The sequence below is a fragment of the Onychomys torridus genome, chromosome 5 (genome assembly GCF_903995425.1).
Source record: "Onychomys torridus chromosome 5, mOncTor1.1, whole genome shotgun sequence".
Lineage (NCBI taxonomy): Eukaryota > Metazoa > Chordata > Mammalia > Rodentia > Cricetidae > Onychomys > Onychomys torridus.
In genome coordinates, this window is record NC_050447.1 from 27,681,715 (window position 1) to 27,699,312 (window position 17,598).

Here is a 17,598-nt window from a genome sequence, read left to right on the forward strand (position 1 = left end):
AATTCTTGTCTCATTAGAAAAAGTGTCAGAAGAAATTTCACACATTTTGGTAAGAGATAATTTGCTTGATAATAGATTTAGTTTGTGTAGTCTAAATAATAATGTATTTCTTTCTTCCAGGATCCAACAAGTTACAAACTTCAAAATAAAACTAGTGTGTGATATTTTGAGCATTGTCTTGGTGTCTAATGCACTACATTGTAAAAGTGCAGCATAGGCAGTGACTGTAACATATAGGCTATACTTTTCTAATTTTAAGCAGAGTTTACTAAGCAAAGATTGTGACAGAATTATCCAGTGTTTTGATGCTATGAGGCATAGCTTTGTGATGCAGTAAGTGTTGATATTTTGGCACACTTGGTCTTATCATATATGAAGCATCCATCTGTAAATTCTTAACCTTCCTTCCCAAGTACCATATGTGGCATACGTTCTCATCTATGCTTGTATTTCTGTAGTGGTAGATGTTAGTAATGCTTACGATGAAGCCAACCATAGGAAAGTTAGTATCTCCATTGTAGCTCTCCAGGTAAGCCACTAGATACACAAATGTAAGCTTTGTATGCTCTGATTAGTCAACTAAAGCTAACAGCCTTTCATAAATCATCTATTGGTTTATATTTTCTTATCTTCCTCCATGTTCCTATCTATTTTTATGCTTTATTCTCTTTTGTTTAATGGGATCACCTCCAAAACAGACTATTCTGTATTTGAATGTCTATCTTCTCTCAGGTCTCCTCTATGAAAATTCAAGTCAAGAGGATCAAACATGTAGGAAGACAGTATATGCATTCATTTTTAGTTGAGGTGAAAAAGATATTGAAGGACATTGGCAATCAAGCATGGCTATGTTATTTGAGATGCTCTTGAAGGAGATCAGTTCTGCAAGATCTCACTGCCTAGTTTTCCAGAAGAGAAAGGAGACTGCAAGAATAGTGTATGCTTTCTTTGCTCTGCTTTATTTCCTTTCTTTCCTTTTTTATTTTGTTGTGGTGTTTTTTTTTTTTTGGTTTTTGTTTTTGTTTTGTTTTGTTTTTTGTATTTTTTTTTTGAGACAGGGCTTTTCTGTGTAAAAGCCCTGACTGTCCTGGAATGCAACTCTGAGGACTAGATCCATGCACCTCTGCCTCCCTAGTACTGGAAATAAAAGCATATGCCACCACTGCCCAGCTGTGTATGTTTTTCTAAGGGCAAAACCAGATAAATATTCATGCTGAATTTAATCACAAGGGTGAGAGGTTGTTTACTTATTTAATCTGCATATTAAAAAGAAAATTGATTTTAATGGATATATTAAAACTTAAAATGTGAATGTATTAGTAGAGTAGCTTGTTTTACTGTATTTATATACTGTATTATGGCTAGGCAAAGTTAAAATCTACCTATCTTCTCGAACATTTATCACTCACTTGAGGCAAACCTCTTTAAAATAATTTTCTCCAACTTTTTGCAATGTATACTGCATTATTATTATCAGTGAGTCACCTTAACAAGAAACATAAAGTAGGACTTTCTTTTCTATCCAAATATAATTTAGAACTCATCAACAAATCTTTCCCTAACTCTCACAACTCCTAAACCCACCAACCTCTTATAATGACCTTTATAATCTCAATTTTTTTTCTTTTCTTTTCTTTTCTTTTTAAAATTTATCTTACATCCTGATGTAACATGGGTTGATAAATGGTCTTATTAATAAAAACAAATCCAGAGCCAGATATTTCAGTAAAAGCTAAAAGATCAGATAAACTGAACAAGCCACAGCCAAGCTCACCTTGCCAATTCCTCAGACAATCCTGTTTCCATGAATCCTCAGACTGAATGCTTCTGAGTCATCATGCCTGAGGGTCTCAGTTGAGCTGCTGCTTAGTTCCTGTCTCCTTGTGCCTTATGTATCGTTCTCCACCCAGCCACATCACTTCTTGGGATTAACAGTGTTGTGCTTCTCAAGCAAAGATATGAGATCTCAAGTGCTGGGATTAAAGGAGTGTACAACTATAACTGACTCTGTTCCCAGTGTAGCCTTGAATTCACAGAAATCCAGAGGGACCTCTTACTCATGAGCAATAGGATTAAAGGTGTGTGCCAACACAGTTTAGCATCTATGAAAAATCTAGTGGTTGGTTCTGCCCTCTGATCCCCAGATCAGTTTATTAGGATACACAATTAATTGGGGTATACAATATATCATCCCACTTCTCCTTTTTTGTCTAAAATAATAAAAGAAGGTTATAACTAATACAAGAAAAACTATATGCAATAAGTAGAATAAGTATATACAATATATACAGTCAAGAATTACATTAACAATGTCTAGTCCATTAACATTTGACAGATTCAGAGAAAAAAAATCCATTATTCATACTACTTTGGTGAATCCAAAATGTTTCACCAATTTCACTTTGTATCCTAACTTGTATCACCAACACACAACAACTTTTGATGTCTTTCAAACTTATAAACTTTACACCTCTTAGTGAATTTCTTTTCTGAATTTGTTAACAAGGAAAACTATAACTATCTAATCTTCAAGTCCCTGAGAGACTGAAAAAGGAAATAATATTAACTGAGTAAGCAGGAAGTGTAAATAAGTGACTTCAAAAAATAAGAGAAATGACAAAAACAGCTGGCTGCCTGGACAGTCCCCCAAGATTTCTTTGCAATGTTGAGGCATTCATCTTTGGCCTGCTGGCCTAGTATATCTGAGACTCATCTGTGAAGCAAGATTTTCTAAAGAGCCTTCCTATCTTGTTTTGGCAAGGATCAGCAGTCCTTTTCTTAATGTCCTGCTTATCCATTTTGGACAGCATAGTGTCTGTAGTCCAGGCAAGGGCACTTTCTTGCCCAGTGGCTAACTTTTGCCACAATAAAAACAAACTCCATAAGAAGTTTCTTCAATGCTCATCATCTTCTTTAAAGTAGATTCTAGGTACTGCCAGAAGCAGACACATCTCATAGTCATAAAACAGAATCTATATTATTAAAATATCTTAAATGCCATATTCTATAGATCTCTGAAGTGTTGGAAGATGACCTGTCTATCTAAAATATATTTCTGTTTAATCTTGAAAACATATCTAATAAGACTACAAGTTAGATTGTAATGACTATTAACTTGCATTTCTTATATCCTAATTAGTTGGTAATAACTTTCAAGGACTAGCAATTTACATTACATTGTTAAATGAACTGTATAGGTACAATACCTTGAACCAGATTAGAAATGTATGCACAGTATTTTCTAACAAAATCAATCTCAAAATTGTATCAATATACATAACTATATTTAATATACAAAAATCCAGTCCAATGTTAATCCAATTTAAAACTAGTAGTTGCCTTTTAAAACTAGATTCAATAATCTACATTTTATCTTATCAGATCCATATTCTATTTTCCTTCTTTTTAGAGTGGATACAATAATCTATTCTTTTTCCTATTATTTCTATATCTTTTTAAGAGTAGATTCAATAATCTACCTCTTGTGTATATCCTGTTTTTACTTTTTCTTTTTTCTTGAAACAAGAACCCTGATTCTAATCTCCTTGTTTAGCTTTTTTTCCTGACCAATATCAATTAACAACCATTCTATCATTTCTGCATCATTTTTAAGAATAGATTAAATAATCTATCCTTTATCTTATATATCCTCTTTTTTCCTTTTCAGAGTAGATTCAATAATCTACCTCTTATCTATATCTTCTTTTTTTTCTTTTCTTTCCAAGAATTCTGATTCTAATTTCCTTTGCTTAGCATTTTTCCTCACCATTAACAATTAACAACTTGTAACCCACTATCTTAAACAATGACAATTATCCATAACCCAGTGAGTTACCAAAAACCACCTGTCTCTCCTCTTGGGAATGCAGGTGTCATGTTCTTAAAATTACTTCCTGCTGCCTGGGGGGTGAAGGCATCTTTAGAGGATCCTGAAAAGAAAAATTTTGGGCTAATTGTCAAGTCCTGGGAGAGGCAGCTATATCATTTGTTGTTCAGTCTCTGCATAATTCCAAAGTACAGGGCTTGTCTCAAGTCCTTGCTTGTGTAGTCTGTGAGGCTGGATCATCTCAGCTAGCCATCTCAAAATTGTCTTGAACAGTTTGTAGTTCAAATCTGATCCTTGGGTGGTCTTTATGAGCTTAGTGGTATTATAATCATCCTGATGGAATTGTCAATTGTCATTGTGGGATTGCATCATCTTTTTGGAGAATTCAAAGTCACTGTTAGGTGTGGTCATAGATCACTGAAGAAAATGTTTAGTGTCTACTCTGTGGTTTGGAGGAGTATCAATAGTTTCTATGTCAGAATCATATCTCACAGCCAGTCCCAAGTTTGAAATACAACAAGTTCCAATCTTCTTCACCAAGATATTCTTTGATTTCAAATATTTGTGAGCAATAACTGGCTTTCCTTGAGTATCAACAATCTCCATGTGAAGATGGGCAAGAAGGCTTGCTGTGGACAGAGTGTGTTTGATCATCCCTTCCACTATAAGATTGTAGCTATTCAAGTAATCGAAAATGGATTCATGCTCATGGTAATCTGACACCAGCCATAGCTGAGTTCATGTGCCATTGTCTTTGTTGTCTGCTTCTATAAATCATAGGGTGTTTTCATGGCATAATATTACAGACTGATAAATCTCTGCCTCTCGGAACCATGAACATTCTTTCCTAGAAGAGAATATCTTCAAAGCAATTTCTTCTCCCTGCCACTTGCCTCACCAAACTTCTCCAAACTGACATTTGCCAATGCTTTCTTATAACACAACAGTCCTGGTAATTGTTCTCTGAACAAGCAGCTATAAATCCTTCCTCTCTAGTAGCAGCACCACTGGTACCACCAATACAATGGGAAGTAGCTAGCAACTAGTAGCAACAGCCACTACCATCTCCATGGCCCCACTGCCACTGTGGCCTGACCTAGCCCTGACTGCAGCTTCTGCTCAGCAAGCCTCCCAGGCTGGCCTTGAACTTGGGATCCTTTTGCCTCTGCATCCTTCAGCAAATCCTACCTGCATGCCACATGCAGCTTGGACCAAGCTAGAGAGTACAAGGACACAGGCAAAGGCTTTTTTGTGAATTCATGCCACAAACATTTGGTTGCCAGACATAATACCAATCTTAAAAGGTCTTATAGTTTTTTTTAAAAAAAAATGAAGCCAGATATTTGGGTAAAAGTTGAAAGATCAGAGAAACAGAACAAGCCACAGCAAACTTCACCTTGCCAACTCCTTAGCTAATCCTGTTTCCATGAATCCTCAGACTGAAAGCCTGAGTCCTCACCCTGAGGGTCTCAGTTGAACTGCTGCTTAGTTCCTGTCTCCTCACGCCTTATATGCCATTCTCCTGCCAGCCACGTCACTTAATGGGATTAAAAGCACGTGTGCTTCCCAAGCAAAGACATGAGATCTCATGGAATGGGATTAAAGGTACCACTGTCTGGCCTTTATGTCTAATCTAGTGGCTGGCTTTGTCTTCTGATCCCCAGATAAGTTTATTAGAGCACACAATATATCACCATACCCTAAGCACAGTTTTTCCTCACTCCTCCTCCCCAATATCCCCTAACTCCCCTTTACATACACCCCATCTACATCCTCTGTTTCTGTTCAAAAAGGGGCAGGCCTCCCATGGGCATCAGCAAGTCATAGCATATCAAGTTGCTGTAAGACTAAGCACTGCCTCCCTCTGTATTAAGGCTTGGCAAGGCAATCCAGTACGAGGAATAGGTTCCAAAGGGCCAGGCAAAGTATTAGGGACAGCCCGTGCTCCCATTGTGAGGAGTCCCACAAGTAGACAAAGGTATATAACTGTCATATAAATGTAGAAGGCCTAGATTGGTCCCATACTGGCCCCCTGGTTCCTGTGAGACTGGTTAGTTGTTTCTGTGGGTTTTCTTGTGATGTTATTGACCCCCATTGCTCCTACAATCCCTCCTTCCTCTCTTCAGCAGGATTCCCTGTGTTCAGCCTGCTGTTTTGCTATGGGTCTCTGCATCTGTTCCCATCAGTTACTGGATGAAGACTCTCTCATCACAATTGGGATAGTCACTAATCTGATCATAGGAGATGGCTAGTTCAGGTTATGTATCCACTATTGCTAGGAGTCTCAGATGGGGTAATCCTTGTAGATTCCTGGGATTTTCCCATGCACAGGTTTCTACCTGACCCCCCAAAACCTCCCCTTTCCAGTCATCTCTTTCAGTACTCTCCCCTTCCAGCCACACCCCAACTTGATCCCTCAAGTTCCCATTCCCACCTGCCACTAGTCTACACAGGAGATCTCTGTAGATAAAATTCCAAATGCAGAGTTAAAAGCCCAGAGATCAGAGCAGTAGCCAAGATCTAAGACCACCTTATCTTACCCCTGAGAAAGAACTTCTTCCTGTATCCTGTCTTTTTATTGCCTTTCTGTTCTGCCTTCTCATTGGTTCTAAACCCCACCACATAATTTCCTCATCACTGCCTGTCTATACAGACCTCCAGGTCTCTGTGGTTGGTACTAGAATTAAAAAGTCAGGTCACCTTGCTTTGGATGTGTCCTTGTCCACAGAGACTCTGCTTGCCATGTAATCAGATTAAGGGCATGGGCTACCACTGTCTGACTCCTGCTTATGGCTCGCTGTGACTTCTGATCTCCAGGAAACTTTATTAACATACAAATAAAATCACATTTCAGCACAAATAAAATATCACCATAGATCTCTTCAAATTTTCCTTCCCAAGGAAATCCCTGTAACCCCACTTGGGCTCTACTTGTTACCTAGCCTCTCTGGGTCTGTAGATTGTAGCATGGTTATCTAATACTTTACAGTTCTTATCAACTTATGATTAACTACATACCATGCTTGTCTTTCTGGATCTGGGTCATCTCACTCAGGATGTTAATATCAGTTTTTATTAGATGAACAGTTTCTAGGCTCCATACATGGGTGAGACTATGTTGTACTTATACTTCTTATTGGCTTGTTTTCCTTATCAAGATATTTCACAGTTCCTTCTATGCTGTCTCAAACAGCAGAAGTTTCTTTCTGTGGTTTGACTATTCTCAATAGCATTGCTATAAAAATGTGAGTACAAATATCTGTTTAACATGCTGATTTGATTCCTAATTGGACACATTCCATATTCCATATATTGTGGATCATGTATTAGTTCCAATTATAATATTTTACAAAACCTCATATTGTTTTCTAAAACTGGACCAAATTTACATACTCCTGGTAGTATAGATGGCATCTTTTTTCTCCATAGAATTGCCAACAACTGATATCTTCACTCTTTAGGATAGCAGCAGCTCTACTAGAATGAGGTGATATATCATCTTTATGATTTGATTCATACTTCTGATTACTAGCATTGTTTATTGGGTCCTTCATATATCTGTGAACTATTATGTGCCTTCTTTTGAGAAATATCTATCTGGGTACATTGCCTGTCTCTGTTGGGGTTCCTTTGCTGAGATGACACACCATGGCCAAAAGCAAGACGGGGAAGGAAGAATTTATTTCCCTTATACTTCCATATCACTGTTCATAATCAGAGAAATTCAGAACTAGACCTCAAGCAGGACAGGACCCTGGAGACAGGAACTGACATGGAGGCCATGGAGGTAGACTGCTTACTGGCTTGCTTGCAGTGGCTTATTTGTCTGTTTCCTTTTAGAATCAGGACCACCAGCCCAGGACTGCTTCTAGTCATTAAAGAAAAGGGAACTTCATTTTTAAATGGTATTATTTGGTTTACCTGGGAAAATATTTAATTATTAATATATTCTATGTATTAGCCCTGTCCAAAATACAATTTATAAGTATTTTCACCCATTTTGTAGAATTATTTCCTTTGATTCATGATATTTTTTTCTGCACAAAGATTTATTACTTTACTATGTAATCACTTGTGTATATTTACTTTCATTTCCTGGTTTTTAGCATCTTCTTCCATATGATTCCTTGCTCAGATCTCTGTCTTGAATCTTTTCCTTGTTATTTTTTGTTTGTTTTGTTTTGTTTGTTTGTTGTTTGCTTGTTCTAGAAATTTTGTGTTTTCATGTATTGCATTTAAGACTTCCCGCCATTTTGTAACTAGTAGAGACAGGTGTCCAGTTTTATTTTTCTGCATTAGATATACAATTTTAGAGTAAAATATTGAAAGAATAATCTACATGAGTAAGGGGTCTTTAAAGTTGTGAAACAGATATAATGCATATATATATATACATATATATTAAAATATTATTTGATTGGCTTACATAATATGATCCTGATGGCTGGAAAGTGGCTCTTTTCACATAGACGTGCCTGAGAATCTGAGAGCTGCTCAGTTCCTGTGGCTGGGTGACTTAGCATTGGAAGCCCAAAGAAGGTGGATTCTGATATTCGGAAGGGATACAGTGACACCAGAGTAGATGAATTTGCAGCAAGTCTCTCTCTCTCTCTCTCTCTCTCTCTCTCTCTCTCTCTCTCTCTCTCACACACACACACACACACACACACACACACACACACACACACACACAAAAAAAAAAAAAAAAAAAAAAAAAAAACAAAAAAAAACAAAAAAAAACAACCTTAGTTTTTTTCTTTTCTTCAAGTTTCCTGTTATCAGGGGAGCTATTTCCCACATTTATAATGGTCTTCCCATTTTTTAAGTAACCTGACCAAGAAAATCCTTCATGGGTCTGTCAACCAGTTGTTAGTTGATTCCAGATTCACTCAAATTGACAAACAAGATGAGCATGACATTATGCTGTCTCCATGGCCTGCTGTTGTTGAAATCAGTTGGCTGATACAGGAGTTTACTTCTAATCTTGCTACTAGTTCTTATTTTTTTTTTGTACATCTGTTTATACATCAATCATAAATTGTTCGCATTGTGTAGCTTTGTGCTCCATTTTGAAGTCAGTGCAATTTGTCCTTCTTTATCATGTTACTCAAGGTGGCAAGTAGTTTAATATTTTTTCTGTGTATATATACATTTAGAATCTCACTTTCTAGTTTTGTAAAGAATACCATTGGTAGTGTAACAGAGAGGAACTTGAATATTTTAAATGATATACTATGGAGGTGGCTAACACTTTACCTTCTGTGTCAATGGTGCTTCAAATTATTGATCCTTCATAAGAACCCATACTTTAAAATTTGGTTAGAATACCAGGCTTAATTTTGAATTTAATTCTGTGGCTTACTAGGGATTTCTATTTGTCTGATTTTTGTACCTCAAATTGCTGAAAGGTCTTGAACTCACAGAGAGCCAGATGGATCTCTGCCTCCCAAGTGCTAGGATTAAAGGTGTGTGTCACCACTGCCTGGCATCTATGTTTAATCTAGTAGCTTGTTCTGTTCTCTGATCTTTAGACAAATTTTACACAATATATCACCACAGATTTTGTTAAATTTAAAATCTAGTACTTACTGTCTGTGAAATAAGGGTCTTTGGCACATGTTGCATGCCTGTATGTGACCAACAAACATAGATAGTACTCATTAGTAACAAAATGCATTCTTCAAAGTAGTAAAAGTGTGGTTTATTAGATGAAATCACACCATTATCTGATTGTGCTTCATCAAATAGGGACAGGACAGCTATAAATAGATACCTAGAATCTGATCCTGATATACTTAATTATATTCCTGGGACCATCTTCAAATAATCAAGGATTCAGAATTGTTTAAGGCTTGGTGACTGATTCCTAGTAATAGGACACCTGTGTATGTTTGGGGAGGGTAAGGTTCTATTACTCTGTTTCTCAGCCTTGAATATTTATTTTCTATTCTATTAAATACAAGACATGGAACTGTTGAACATGATCAAAAGACTAAGTAGAAGGTTTGCAAAACATGCATAAATTAGTAGGAGCTTTATTACTTATATTAAGTAAGCAGAGTAATAATTATTTGTGTAGCATTTCAATGTTTACAAATCATTTATTGTACTAAGTTTCTGTGAACAAGTTAGAACTTACATTCTTATTTGTGTTCTGTTAACTAGGAATCTAAGGCTCAGAACAGCTAAATTAGTGCTACAAAATCCTTCAGCATCTCATTTATCTTTTCATTCCAACCTCTTAGTACATGCTGCTTGCTCTATTTGCAATTTGCTTTTTCTCTGTTCTTTTACCACTTTGTATTGTTATTTCCTTCTTAACTCTCATTTTTCCTTCTTAAATGTTATAGCTTTGGGAAAGTGTAACTTCCTCCATATCACTATGATTTTATATATGCCATTTTTACACATGCATATATTACCTTTCATTCAAAGTATAATCACTCCTATTTTCATCATTGTTATTTGAACATGTGCTCTCCTTTCAATTATCAGTTCTCTGAATTTAAGAATTCTATGCCTTGGTATTCATTGTAGCTTGGTTCCAAGCTAGTACTCCGTATATAAGCAAGTCTTGTAAATATTTATAGCATAAATGAAGGTAACTAAAAAACGTTGAATGCTAGTCTTTTGATATAAGGTGAATTAGCAGAATTTCATAGAATTCCAAATTTAGATTTACAGTTAGTTATCATTCATAAAGTCTATTCTTTTCCTGTTCACCATTTATGAATATAATTAACATACCCCTTATTTTCAGAAGCTATTTTCATTAGTTATCTCACTTTAAACTGAAAATATCCTCCTGTATACCAGCTCCAAGGTCATATAGACAGGAATGTCAGAGTTATCTCAGCAATGGACCCATTTTTCAGTAACAATTTTCTGTATTACTTACTGTTTTCATTAGGTTAGCAGATTATGGCATAAGCAAGTAGAGAGAGATTTGTATTGGCTCTTGTGGGATATAGTCCATCCCATTTGGGAATACATGGCAGGTTTCACAGTAGTTGAAATGTGATGCTAAATCTTGTTACATGGCACCCACCAGGAAGTGAAGAGAGTGGGGGCCCAAACCATGACCAGAAAAAAAGCATACATAGTCCATTTTCTATATACTCATTTTGCCCAGGAGTTTGGATTCCCTAATGGTTCCACAAACTCACATATTAGTGCTACCAGTGTGTGACCATGATTCAATATCTGAGTCTAATGAGAACATCATACATCCAAAAAATGAGAAAGGAAAAGCTGTGGGTTGGGGGAAGGTGGTGCTGAATGAGACTGTTTTGAATCCCTCTCTGGTCTGTGGTCTAGAGAATGCTGGTGAAGATTCTTCAACTTATGAGCCTATGGTATCATCATTAATTTTGTTCCATTACTTAATTTCTCAATAATAAAATAGAAATATATTAGCTATGTAAAATAAAAAATGTTTAGTATATTATACATGTTTATGCAAGAAAGAAACATGAAATTTAAGTGTTACATTCATGATCAAAATGGGCACCGTCAAAGTGGTTGTACTTTCCCTTTCTTTTTGTAATTTTTGCTGGAGCTTGGGCAAACATTTGAAAGAATTGGGTAAGTAATTATATGATATGTACCAAAGAGACAATCACTAAAAATATTTGAATGATACAAAAAATGTGGCATATTAATAATGTAGAATACAAGAGAAGGACAAAGGTCATCTGATTTGTCATTATTGTTCCAACCAGACATGTGTTTTCTTATTTCCCTACAAGTGGGTCCTTAGAACACCATGGTAGAAGGGATATGCCCTATAGTCAAAGGTCAAAAATACCGAACAAACAAAATTTACCAAATTACTCCCAGTTCATTGTGATTAGGTTATATCACCTTTGTGACCAATCATTTTTCTAAATGGTTGTCCAAGGCTGTCTAATTTGTATGAATCTATGGGTCTTAATTTTGGAAGTTCTTAGTACCACACAAAATTTTATTTAAACAAATTTCTAAAATTTTCCCATGCTAATCTCTTTATTACAGGTGTATTAGTCTTGAACCTTACTAACCTTACTAAAACAGACAAAAACATAATATATACATGCACACACACACACACACATACACACACACACACACACATACACACAAAGTTCTGTGGTGTCATAGTTGGAGATAGATTTGTGTCAGGTGGTGCCTTTAATTCACTCCAAACTAAATTCTAAAAAAAAAAAAAAAAAAAAAAAAACTGTTAGAGGTAAACTGTGGCCTTAAATTAGAAATCTGCCTCATTCATACCTAACTGATTTTAATGAGATTGCAAAAATATTAATTAACTGTGACATTTAGTACAGTGGCATCATTCATCCCAAATGCATATATTTTCATTCAGTTTTGAAGCATAGAAATTCTACATTTATGTTTTTTTTCTAGCAGCCGACATAAGAGTTAATTGTTATTTATATTGATAACAGTCCAAAAATCAATCAGAACCACTGCCTCTCTGCTCATGAGTGCCTAAAGAGACTGTGACACACAGGAAAAGTCTAGCATAAGAAAGGCACCTGTCAGGATATCGAACGCCTTGCCCTAAGGCTGTTAACAGCCCTGGAGAATTTGTCTCCTGATGTAGTATGTCTAACTTGTCTCATTCACTGACTATGTTGACATGAATTGCATGACAGAAGAATGGAAAGGGAAGGAGTTGCAAGAATTTTTATGTCCTATTGACAATGTATTCATTGCTGTATGAAACTAGGAAAAAAAGATCCTTTCATCTGTGAAATATAAATGTGAACAATCACAAATAGAAGAAAAAATCAAGTTTGACCATTATGCATGTTTTCAATAGATTCTCTGAAGATGTGTATATGATACAGTTCCTGTGGAAATAAATACTAGGCAACCTTTCCTAGCAGAAAAATGGCTCCTCTTATGGCAGAAGCTTACCAGACTGCTTTGTTCTAGTGATCTACCATCTTCTTTTCTCTATTGTCCATATATCAGAAAAATCAAACAATAGAAAATGAGTGGAATTAGCTCTGTGTTACTACAAGTGATGGTAATCCACTAAAACATGCAAGAGAAGTATTTGGAAACAATCTAAAAGTAAATCCAAGACTTTATTGTGATGACATTGTTCCTCTTGGAGCATTAGTTGTTCTTGAATGGATTTTATTGAGATCTTACTTTGCATACTGGAGTTTTTGGCTTTTAATGCATGTATATTTTTATAGTAATTATATTTTAAATTCTTCATAGGATAGGTAAAAAATAAATGAGAAGAAACCAATTCTCATTTCTTTTTTCCTAAATCATAGAATATATTATTCCTCTATGATAAATTGACTGAAAAAACTCTTACCACATTAATTTTATGACCTTAAACTTGGTGAGCAGCCCTACCTTTCTAGTATGGCTCTTTGTTACAACCTTAAACTTAATTCTCTCTCTCTCTCTCTCTTTTTCTCTCTCTCTCTCTCTCTCTCACACACACACACACACACACACACACACACACACATATATATATATATATATATATATATATATATATATATACATACACATATGTATATGTGTGTGTGTGTGTGCGTGTGTGTGTGTGTGTTTGTGTGTATGTATGTATGTAGAATATTTTTTCAATTCTGTGGTTTGAATATAGAGATCAGAGGACAACTGCACAAGTTAGTTCTCATCTTACTGGTTAATTGAACTCTGCTTGCCAAGATTGCCAGTATGTTCCTTTACCACTGATTAATCTTGGTGTTCATAAATGCTCTCTTCCCCTATCATCTACCATGGATCAAAATTGTGAGATAAAGTTAACAAGAGTAGTGATAAATGTTATAGAATAATCTAGGACTGACAATGTGTAAGAAAAACTAGCAATTTATATAGTCTTCTTACAGATAAAAAGTAAAGATAAATTAAACAACAAGGTCTCTATAAATAGCTTACATCAAGTTTAGGGGGAAAAAAGTAAAGAGATGAAGCTATTAAATTAGAGAGAAGCTCAGTTGTCCATAATCCAAGTGAACTATTAAATATGAGATATTAAAGTCTTGAAGCAATATGAATTTAAAAACATTCAAGCAATAATTTTATCAGAGAACCCCCCTCTGTAGTTCCTAATCTATAGGAGCCAATGCAAGAAGTGTAGATATGGAACTAATCAGCATTATTAGTGATGAAGTAAATTATTTTATGACATGTAGGACATAAGGTAAAAGAGCTATAATTGAGTTCTGACAGAAAATATTGCCAACTGTCCTTTGAAGAGGTTCTATATTCACTGGTAATACTAAAAACAGTGCTACTCAAACCATGGTAATCAAATCAAGTTATAAATGTATGATATGTTATAGAAGGCAATAAGCTTACAATAAGAGGTCATTTAAACACATTATTAGCAAGACTATTTTGCATCACATTTTTTATTAGCATATGCCTCAAAAGTTGATCATTGTCTTTATGATTAATCTAAATGGATAAATCAGGGAAAGCGATATTGTTTAGAATTAGCTAGACTTTGAATGAAATCATGTTGCACTGAGTTATATAAGCATTTCTTAATTAGGTTTCAGCTGCTGTGCTGAAATAACATGAAAAAAACAACTTGGGAGGAAGGGGTTTAGTTGATTTGACCTCCCTAATCAGTCTATCATTGAGTAAAGCCAGGACATGAAATCAAGCAGAAGTAAGAGCAGGAGCAGGCAAGACCATTTCTTCATAGTCTGCTGAACATTGCTCACTCAGCCTGCTTTCTTATACAATCCAGAACCTCTTCCCAATGGGCGCACCACCCACAGTTGACTGGGCCTTTTTATATCTGTCATTAGTTAAGAAAATGTCCCACAGTCATTACTCACAGTCTCACACATAGAGATATAACTTACAATACTCACAACCCAATCTGGTTAAGCCAATTCTATAAAAGATGTTTTGTCTTCCCAGATAAGTGTAGTTTTTCTCAAGTTGAAAAACTTACCAGAAAAAGGTATGTCACTATAGCTGGAGTTTTTTTCTTGTCCCTCTTGGGCCCACAGTCACTCAGACCCAAGTAAACACACAGAGACTTATATTACTTATAAACTGTATGGCCATGGCAGGCTTCCTGCTATCTACTTCTTATATTTTAAATTAACCCATTTCTATAAATCTATACCTTGCCACATGGCTCGTGACTTATCCTATATCTTTACATCTTACTTCTCATAGAGGTGGCAGTGGCTGGCATCATCTCCTGACTCAGTCTTCCACTTCCCAGAATTCTCCTCTCTGCTTATCCCACCCATACTATACTGACTGTCTGGCTACTGGCAAATCATCATTTTATTATCAATCAATAAGAGCAGCATATTCACAGCATACAGAAAGACATCCCTAGCATGTCACATTTAAAATCAAATGTTCAGATTACCCATATAAAACAAAGGAAGGAGATAAGAATATATTTATGGATATGAGAAGGAAGTGACAATGCCAACAGGAATAAGGGTAAAATGAAGATGGGGATTTCATTTTGCATGAGGTGAAAAAAAGTTTCTGGCACCTAACTCTATAATGGCTCAATGAATCAATTGTCATCTCTATGCAATTTTCAGGAATGTATATTTGTTAATGTTATTTGTTCAATAGGATTCTAAATAGTTCTACAAATGTCCTTCTTTTGGCTTTACACAGATTGTTCTCAAATAAATTTCAAATGAACAAAATTTTATTCTTCTTTAATGAGACAAATATGATATCATAAATGAAACCAAAAGAGAACAGTGATTACATAAATTACTGTCTTTGTTCCCATCATTTAAAAACAGATTGTGTTGATATTTAAGTGAGGCAAAATGAAGAAATGCTATAAATATTCCAAAACATCCCAGTAACAAAAGAATATTGATTTAATTATCTGTAACCTGTAAGTTTTAGCTGTCTTAAAGATATTCAGTTATGTCTCTAAAATTAGTTATATGTGTATTTAAGAGATATAGCATTTAAATAATTGAGTTAAAATCAAGTATTATTAATCTATCAATTAGTATTTATCATATAATAAAATTTAATAAATTCAATACCTTAATGCTAAATATGTTCAATGTATGCACATACATGTATGCACATTGCTTACAATGAAATACCTTGTCCTTTATACTCCTATTTCAAAAATGGACAGAGACTCCTACATTTCAGTACTTGAAATAACAGGAGATTTCTCCCTCAGTGTCAGAGTGGATACTACTGATCTGCCACAAACTGCACAATTTAGGAATTGATCTAATTGTGTATATGGGTAATGAAGAAAAGAGACACACAGAGACACTGAACAGGCAGTATACACCAATAGAGACACACCAACTGCAGCTGAGAAATGGAGTATGTTTATTTTATATATCTGAATGAGGAGATGGGTTTGTTGTATACAGCTGATCAAGGAGGCAGATTAGCTAATCCCAGTAGGAGAGTGCTGTAAGGGTGCAGTCTTAGAATACATTCACAAGGAGAGAGCTTTGGTGGACACTTTTTGTTCCCACTGTCCATAGCTACACATGGATGAAGAAAAGGCTTTGTTATTTCTGTGGATCCAAGGCATTGGAGTATTTGACATGGTCTCTTCCATATCAAAATATGTATTCACTCAGGACTTCATTGCTGTGGGATAGTCTGTATGTCAAATGTGTTGCTCTGATTGGTTAAAATAAATAAAGTGCTGATTGGCCAGTTGCCAGGCAGGAAGGATAGGGTAGGTGGGACAAGGAAGAGGAGAATGCTGAGAGCAGGAAGGCAGAGGAGAGAGAAACTGCCAGCAGCCGCCATGACAAGATGTAAGGTACTGGTAAGCCACGAGCCATGTGGCAAAGTATAGATTAATAGAAATGGGTTAATTTAAGATAGAAGAATTAGATAACAAGAAGCCTGCCATGGCCATACAGTTTGTAAACAATGTAAGTTTCTGTGTGTTTACTTGGTTGGTTCTGAGCATCTATAGGCCTGGCAGGTGAGAGAGATTTGTCCTGACTGTGGGCCAGGCAGGAAACCTCTAACTATACTTCATTTGTTCTTACATATTCACTCAGGACTTCAGCAGCTCCACACATGGACTAATTGTGGTGGTTTTGCTTTGCTTTTTTCTTTTCAGTAGGTGACACTCGGTTCAAGTATTCTGACATTGCACACTTAAGACAGCTTCTAGGATCATAAATCCAATCTGCTTTCCCTAGAACAAGAAAGAGTGGAGGCAGAACATCCCCTTTATTGATGCAGACTGCCACTTTACAGAATTGAATATCATGGATAGCATTTTTTGTTCCATAGCTTCCAATATGGATAATACTTGCAGTGTCAGTTAGATGTAGTAGATGTATCTAATTTAAATATAAAACCTCTACTGTTTTCAATGCAGAAGAAGAGGAAGTTATTTAAATGTGTAAGTAAGCCTACTCTTGTATTCAGTATTATGAGTAATTCTTAATACCCAGGATAGGGAGACTCAAATAACAAGGTGGTAGCATTACTAAAATAAATGTAAACAACCATAGTCAGCTCAAAAGATCTCTAAATTGCTATGGAAGCCACCTTGCAGAGCTTGAGCACAAATAGAAACCACATAGGGTAAAAGAATGAGAAAATTGAACACATGGGGAGTAGTGAACTATAAATCAGTTAACCCTTTTCCAAAAATCGCAACTGTTTATCCAAAGTGAATTCCTTTACGATCTGTTCATAGATGGCACTCGCTATAAATGAAAGGGTATGTTTAGATATTCAATGACAGAAGTGAATTAATTAAAATTTATAAGATCCCT

General features: G+C 35.6%; 1 pseudogene; it reads right to left on the reverse strand.

The window, feature by feature from the left end:
* Positions 1 to 4,240: 4,240 nt before the first annotated feature.
* The window catches only part of LOC118584544, a 34,235-nt pseudogene continuing 20,877 nt past the window's right edge, over positions 4,241 to 17,598 (reverse strand).